This window comes from Euprymna scolopes, chromosome 21 (genome assembly GCF_053919585.1).
Source record: "Euprymna scolopes isolate OS-2025 chromosome 21, ASM5391958v1, whole genome shotgun sequence".
Classification (NCBI taxonomy): domain Eukaryota; kingdom Metazoa; phylum Mollusca; class Cephalopoda; order Sepiida; family Sepiolidae; genus Euprymna; species Euprymna scolopes.
Window position 1 is genome coordinate 73332542 of NC_136502.1, and position 9203 is coordinate 73341744.

Here is a 9203-nt window from a genome sequence, read left to right on the forward strand (position 1 = left end):
AAATTCAGGCAAAAGCAAGAAAGAAAGTAAGTAAATGCATATAATAAAATATAAGTGAATATACATACAAGATATGAAAGTGTGGGTAGATTGATATATTAGATAGATAGGAAAGTTTAAAGAATAAAGCAGAAATTGCAGATAAAAAACCGGCTATTATTTTATATATATATATATATATATATATATATATATATATATATATATATATATATATATATATATATATATATATATAACAACACTTCACTGAGCTAATTTTGGGGTTGAAAATTGGACAAAATCCACTTTCAGATCCAAGTCAATGGCTTCTTTAACTTTTTTTATTTGGTAGCCTTGAGAATCCATCCACTGTCATATTTTTTGCAGGCTGATATACAATCATTATATCATACCCTTAAAAACATAACAGCATGCGTTGGAGGCAAGGTGGAACTGCACCCAAATTTGATAATCTCTAGAGGCACTTTCCTCCTGGACACACTTCCATAGATGTAAGTTTGGAATCGTTCACAGCAAAAAAAACAAAAAAACAAAAAAAACAACTGCTAGGAGCTCCTGTTGACGGTTTGCTTTGCTGGATCCAAGTATGACCGCAGCATATCCTTGCAAATTAGATCCTTGATTTGCTGGAGGGATCTCTGGTGATTTTCTGTCCACTGGTACTCCACTTCTTTTTTTAGGAGATTTCAATAGTGCTGTAAGATCTAACAGGTGTGGAATGAAAGGTGGTGTTTAATGGACTAGGTAACATTTTTATTTCTGTTACCTTGCTGGAATCAGGGTTCATACCATTTGGATCGTAGATTGCACCAAAAAATTGAATCTGTTTCTCATTGCTTGCACATTTTTCATGGTTGCAACAAAGTCCTTCCTTTTGTGCAATCCTCATTAAATTGTGAAGGTTCTTGTCATGCTCTTCTTGAGTTCCTCCAAAAGTAATGACATCATCGATCAGTCCTAGAGTGCCAGGGCACTTCTCCAGGATCATGTCCATCTTCTGAATAAACACATTCTGAGACATCATCAGACTAAAAGGCATCTGTTAGAAACAGAATCTTCCAAAAAGAAAATTGAAGGTAGTCAACAGTTATGAGACTGCATCTAGTTTGATGGACAGTAACTATTTTTGACATCCAATTTAGAAAAATATTTGGCAACAGAGAGTTTATATGCAAGTTCTTCTATTGTAGGGGTCTTGTAATGGCATTTCATGATGGCCTTATTTAAATCTTTCGGATCTAAACACAGGCGGAGTTTTCCATTGCCTTTACACAGATAAACCAAGCTGCTGACCCATTCGGGAGACTCGGTTACTCTTCGTATGGCATCTTGTTTTACCATATTCTCTAACTCAATCTGGATTTTTTCCTTCATATTTATGTGGCATCTTCTATCTTCTATCGGTCTCAGTTTTGAATGCCCAGGTGTTGTACCTTTCTAAAGCTTTCTTCTCCCAACAGTAACAGAATGTGGTCAACCTGTATTTCTAATGGAATATTTTTGACCGAGAAATAGAGGTTACAATTCTGCTTAAGAAATCTGAATGCTTCAGTTAGGTCTGCAGATGTCCAACACATAAACGGTTCGTTCATAGCCATTGTCGTAATGTTTAGTCCCAGATGATATTAAATTTACAGGTTTTTTTATTCTTATTATTTATTTAAATACAAAAGAACAAATGTACATATATATTTGTTATCTTTTATTCATGGCGTCAGTTACTTTTTATCTTCTGACAAGAGTTTTACATTTGAAAGATATGTATGACGAAAACAATGTTTACTCATGGTTTGTAATATGGCATTGTGTGTAATGTTTCACTATGTGGCATGTTGTGTGCTGTTTTATTTTGTGTTTTGAAATGTCACCCATATATATTTAACACATCTCATCAGTTTAGTTTTAGTTCAGAAGGGTAGAAATAAATGGAACCACTGCTGCCACCATGTAATATTCTTTCATTGTTAAGAAGGAAGAAAAACAAGACACTTGATATAGTCAAGGAATTGTGATATGACCTCCATTTTTATTTTCAGTGAACCCGCCCCAATCAAAGGGGTTGTATATCTTAAACTGTTGAATAGAGAGTTCTCTAAGGGGAGGTAATGGTTACATTTTTTTTTTACATGGGCATCACCACTTATCAAGGCCAAGAGGCCACTCGAGGATAAGGGTTAAAGAGTGTACAGTAGAAATTGGACAATATAGTAATCGTTAGTAATAGAAATTCGGTAAATTTGTTAACATAAGTGGAACGGCTCATCAAGAATTTGTTTACATTTGACTTGAAGACAACCATATTGTAGTCAGCTGGAAAGCAGGAAAACGGAAGACAATTCCACAGGCGTGCAGTTCTAAGAAAGAAGCTTTGTTCATGGAATCTACGTTTAGGTTTAGGCACAGATAAAGAGTGGGGGGGGAATTATTGATAGTGTTTTCAGCTAGACGAGTGTTTCTTGTGAAAGTTTGGCGAGGGGGGACAATAGACTGAAGCTAAGTCAAACACTTTCCATGAAATTAACGATAGATCAGAGATAAACTCGCAACATCTCTTTTCTGAGACAGAGGTTGCAGGGAAGAGAAAAGGACATCTCCTACGAGGCTACAAAGTCTATTTTGAACTCTATCAAGGCAGGACAAGTCCTTTCTAGCAGCTCCTACCCAGATGTGGCAACAGTATTCCATCCTTGGACGTACCTGGCTCTTATATAGATAGAGAATTACATCAGCAGTGAGATATCTACTGGATCGATAGAAAGATCCCACCATTTTTCCAGCGGCCTTGGCAACGTGTGTATTTTTTTCTGCTAGACGGATGTTTCTTGTGAAAGTTTGGTGAGGGAGGACCATAGATTGGAGCTTAGCCGAGCACTTGCCATGAAAATACTGATAAAACAGAGATAAACTCACAACATCTCTTCTGTGAGAAAGAGGTTGCAGGGAAGAGAAAAGGACATCCCCTACGAGGCTACAAAGTCTATTTTGAACTCTATCAAGGCAAGACAAGTCCTTTCTAGCAGCTCCTGCCCAGATGTGGCAACAGTACTCCATCCTTGGATATACCTGGCTCTTATATAGATAGAGAATTGCATCAGCAGTGAGATATCTACTGGATCGATAAAAGGATCCCAACATTTTTCCAGCGGCCTTGGCAACGGATTTAATGTATGTGTTCCATTTAAGATCAGGAGTAAAGGTCAAGCTCAGAAGTTCGTCAAAACATGAGGCCTCCCCAAGACGAGAGCCATTCATTTCAATTGATGCCAGATGGGGATCAGAGCGTTGATGATGTGAAGATAAAAGCTTGAAGTAACGTTTAACATTTGTTTTAAATGCTGGCAGGTGTTGGACAACTAGAAATTGACTTCCAAACTAACATCCTTGGCCAGGTCTTTATCCTTCTTTCAAGTTCATTATTATCATTTTCGCCCCATTCTCCTTGGCTTTCCCCTGCGAGCTAAACTTGTTATCTCAACTGTTCTATATCTGCTAACCTAAGAACTCTCATCCATTCTTTAAATGTGACCATATCAACAAAGTCTCCTGTTCTGCACACATCTCCTCATACAGTCTAGAATGTGATACTCTCGGGGGAAAAGTAAATACAAGTTCCAATATCTAGTAACATACAATACGAATTGGCAATGAATCTACCTTTTTAAATAAAAATCCAAAATAAATCTACATTTTTTAAATAAAAACATACTATTACATCATCATTACAAAGGTTTCGCCCGGACAATTTTTTTTTTAATACGCAATCTTCATGTTTGATCACCCAACATTTACAATTTTTAAATTAACTGGAAAACTTTTTTGTATACTTATGTCTGTGCACAGTTTCTAATACACTAAATCGATCACCCATATTAAAACCACGTGACGAGAACACACACACACACCTTTTACATAAAAGGATTTTTATTTGCCAATCATTATATAATTAATGGTCAATGTGTGCTAGAGTACCAACTAAAGACTCATCTTTAAAAAGTTGATTTTTAAGCATATTCATGTCCGTATTTTGTATTGTTTTCACTGATTGTCATGTTTGTTTGCATGTGCGCTCATTCAATTTTTGACAATAAGGTAGAAAATTAATTATTAATGAAAATACTTTTTGAAGATAATTATCGAAAATTGAGTTTTGCAAAAAAAGAAACTGGAGAGTTCTAATATATATATATATATATATATATATATATATATATACGTTTTATTTTTTTATTACTGTATTTTTCTGTTAAGCTTTTAAAAAGTCTGAGGAAGCTACAGCCGGCCAAAAAAAAAACGGCCGGTTTAGCTGAAACAATAATGTAACTCAACAGAAAGATACGGTAATAAAAAAATAAAACGCATATTTGCTCTACAACAGTATTGAGCACTTTCTTCAGTTTTTATTAATTACCATTTCTACTATATATATATATATATATATATATATATATATATATATATATATATATATATGTATAAAAGTTTCCAGTTAAATCATGTAGACTTACAACAAAATTTATTTTTTGACAAAGAAGTACACATAATAATTAAAGTTTTTTTTTTGCTAAAAACATTTCCTCTGATGAGATGAGTCATTCATTGAAAATATATGGATTCAGGAAATTCTTTTTTTCCTTCAATAGGAAAGTTCCAAATTAATTGCCCAGGAATTTTTTTTATCAGGCTAGGTTGGCCAAAACCTTTAACGTATGTATCCTAACAGATGGAGAATAGAAAAAAAACGAACAATGTTTTGCTTCTGAATATTTTGAATATTTAACCTGTTCTGGTTAACTCAAAATACTATAAGGTCTTCTTGCCTTAATTTTTTTTCCTCAAAACTAAAATGTCCTTTTTCAATGTTTTAGGAATTGTTTACTTTCCCCTCTTTAACGTCTTTGTGCTGAACGGCTTAAGAAAATAAAATGTTCTAAAAACGAAATTTAAAAAAAAAACATCTTTATATCAATCAGTAAGTGTTCATTTATGCAAACTCATGTTTGGTGATGAAAGTTGAGTAAGTTATCACAAGACTTAGCGATGTATATGTCAATATGTTCATGTTGTAAATAATATATGTATGTAAGTAATATATGTATGTGAGTATTTGGCAATATGGCACTGTATATGTGTATGCGTGGGTTTATCTTGTTCTTATGAGTGTGTATATAGATGTGTGTGAGCTGGGAACTTGTATGTGAGTTATTGAAGATTCCTTTTTTGCTTTGCATTTCCCCTGGCTAAAAGCATGGAGCTTAGAGGGTTGAACATACACTCTTGGGTCTTGTTTGTGGCACGGCTGACTGGAGAAATCTGATTTCATTGAGCAAGCCACTGTTTTTTATAGGCTTGGTTAATTTGACATAGATTTATTATCTATAGTGTTTAAAATAATTTTCATTGGTTCAAAATATTTTGAGTTAACATGTTTTTATAAAAACTAACTTGCTTTTCGAAGCAAAACAGAGTGAATCCCAACGAAGAAAGTGGAGAAAGAACATAGATGGTTGTTTGGTAAAAGCATTTAGATAGATTTTTTTAAATCATACTTTGGACATAGAATTCTTATTTTAATTTTTTAACAATTAAAATTCAGTTACCTTTTAGATTTTACAGAAATCCTAAATACTTCCGCTTATCACTCTTTCAAAACATCTTATCATGTAAAACCATAATATTCAATGTTTATTTTTTTTAACAAAAAATATCTTTAATTCAATTTAATAATAAAATTGTCAACAAGAACCAATGGCATAATAGATAAAGTACTAAGTAAAATTTAGTTCTAACGCTACACGTTGAAGGTTCAATCCTCAATGCAAACGATACTAAGAATACAACTGCGAATTGCTTAAGACTTCTATCCAGTTATGGCTGATGGAACGAAAGCATGCTATCTCTGTGGATTAAATGAAAGTTTTTGTTCGAAATTCTATGCAGATTAACCAGTTAAACAGAAAGATTCCCGAGTTCAACAAGATACACGAGAAAAAGATCACAAGTTACATTGGCCAAAATGTTGTGAGAATAATCTAAATAACATCAAAACAATTACAATGGCTGTTTCTCTATACTAACTCGAGGTGAACTTTCCAAATGTTTCTGACTTGATACACTGGTTTACATAAAGATATTACAGTCATCTCATTATTCACTCTCTTAATTGATATGGTGGCAGTGAATAGAGACTTTCTTTTTATAATCAGATGTAATACAAAGAACTGTGAGTAACATTATTTTATTTATATACTACTTGTGTCTATCCAGTATTATCTAGAGGTATGGATAACAAAATAGAAACATTTAAAAAAAAAAATGTAACATCTTTTAAAATCTCTTTCTCTCTATTTTCCCTCTAATTGCTCCTGCCTCTATCTCTTTCTCTCTCTCTCTCTCTCTCTCTCTCTCTCTCTCTCTCTCTCTCTCTCTCTCTATTTCTCTGGCATCTAGTTCAATATAATAGAAATAGAAAGAAAAATCTGACTGCTGTTTGACCTAATTTCAGTATTGTTTTCTAAACAATTACCAGAAAGAATGAACAAAAGTAAACTTCTTTTAATCTCATACACTAATTCGATCCCTGGTAACTGCAATACAATCAATATTATGATAATTTTTCTTTTACCATGACCTGGTCGAGACCACTGAATCTGACGACACAAAATTTGTAAGTGTATTTTGTGCAGTTTCTGACTTTTAGACAGATGTACATGGACAGAATTATGACTTTTCTTTATAAAATAAACAATTGCATTCTTGTTTCTACTGCAGCATCTTTGAACTGCCACAAATTTGACTGCATGTGTGTAAATGTGTTGTTGACATGTTATTAGTAGCAATGGTAAAGGGTTAAACAGATTGGTTTGTTGTTTTGTTTGACAACATATAAACCCTTTTTCGAATGATTTAATGCCAAATTCAATAATTTTGAGAAATGTTTTTATGCTTCAAGTTCTTTATACCTTCAAATATTTATTCATAGTGTTTGGTTTTGGTTGTTTTACAGCATATCAACCCTTTTTTGTTATCAGATGTAATAGTTATTTGTCATTTGTTTGGGAATTTAGTATATTTTCTGTCTTAAAATGTTCTTAACATAATACTCAATATATTCCTAGTTCATCTCCTGTTGGATAAATACATCTCCAAAATATGTCTATGACACCACGTGGTCCCCCACCGACAAGCCGTCGATCCCAGATGTCGTGTGCCGTGGATTTCTTCTTTATCATTGGTCTTATTCTTGTTGGTTGTCATTTTCATTTTTCACACTGGTGACCATCGATGGGAATGCAGAGGCCCACAAGTAGAAAAATAAAACAAAACATAAAAAAAAAAACGCAGACACTGATGCTTCACATATATGTCAGTTGGACTCTGGCTATGTGTATATCAACATGCTAAGGTTCACATCTACATCCTGTCAAGGCTAGGTTTGTCTGTTGCACTTAGTTCATGTTGATCTCCCAAAGCTTTTTCGAACTGGCCCAAGTAACGATCTGCCTCCAACTGTATTCAAAGTCCAACTGTTCAAGCGTCCAACTCAATTCTTAACTCTCATTGTTGTGAAAAGTCTGACTCACACTGTCGGCGATGGATCGTAAGCTGACCTTTGTCATCTGTAAATCGTTTCTATTGTTGTTAACTCATTGGCACATCACACCCCATATCACTCCTTAGCATCATAAAACTAAATATATCTCTATCTATTGTTCAGTCCTTTTGCTATTGGCATTTGTCACACCTGAATTTAAATCTACCCTTACTTCTATTTGTCTATGTAAGAACAAATTTCTGTCCATTGTTTATTGATAAATCTATTTCCTACTTTATTTGTTTTCCTCCTTCCTGCCTAATAGTCACAGATCGACCATAGTATCACATGTCTATCCTGTTCCATAAACAAGAGTCTTTCTTTTTGAAATATTCTTTTGATTTCCTGCTTTTTCACATCACTTCCTTTGGCATGTTAACTTAATTTCTAACTTTATTTTCAAAGTTGAAATGCACTTTTTACATAATCTATATACAATCTTGCTACACTACAAGTGTTAGTATGTTCCATTAAGTTCTTCCTGCATCGATATAGTGGTGCCTGAACAAGATTGAGAACATAGATTATTTCAAGAATTGTCAATGGATTAAGCAATCAAAATCAGCCTAATTACAGAGTTGAGGTTAACCATAAGCTTAACCCTAACCTCACTACAGGATTATGCAGATGGTAAATAGTTACTGCCTCAAGTTACAAAACTGCCTTACACACGTTAAACATGCCAAAATAATTTTATCTAGGGATAGTATCATAGATAATTCAACATTTACTCAGAGCATATAACAGACCATACAACGCCATTATATTTTCTTGTTGCCTGAAAAAAAATGACCCAAAGACATATTATCACTTTCGTAAACGAAAATCTTGTTGAAGTCAATTGTGTTATTTCAAATGATAATATACCTTCCACCAACTCTCTAGAACTTTATCATATCTTAACTCATCTTAATATACCAAAACTCATTGAACAAACATTGGTCAGATACACTTTTTCTGTAGTGGTTGAGAATTCACACCGTCAATATGCTCTCCTACATGTTATTTCTATTATTATTACTATTACCATTATTATTTCTATTATTATCATAATCGTATCGTATTTTTCTTATTAATATTATTATTGTTTTTGTCATTATTTTTATCACTAGTAATATTATTCAATACTCTCTTCCATCATTACATGTTATTTAATATTCTAAGATGGCAAATATTTCAAAGTTAATTTACATTCAGGTTAGACATACTAATACAAACCCTTTTTTCAGGCAAATGCTTCTATTTGCTTCATGATGGATGCTTTTATATCAAAATCCTGTCAGATCATCACAATTTGCGATGATGTACATGAATTAACTAACTACATTGATAGCCATGAGAGAAAAGAGATAAAGTAGCAACCTTAATTAAAGGTCGTACATACCTTCCCCAAAGATCTGGACAAATGTGCCAAGTGTTCCATAATGTATAAAAAGTCATCATTATCTGTGGAGTTATCTCCCCTGATAGCATGGAAGTAACCGCAAAGTGATCTCGTCTGACATCTATGTATAGAGGACAGATGGGGCGTTAGAAAAACGTACGTATTAGAAAATGCACACACACACACACACACACACATATATATATATATATAGTATGTTTATTT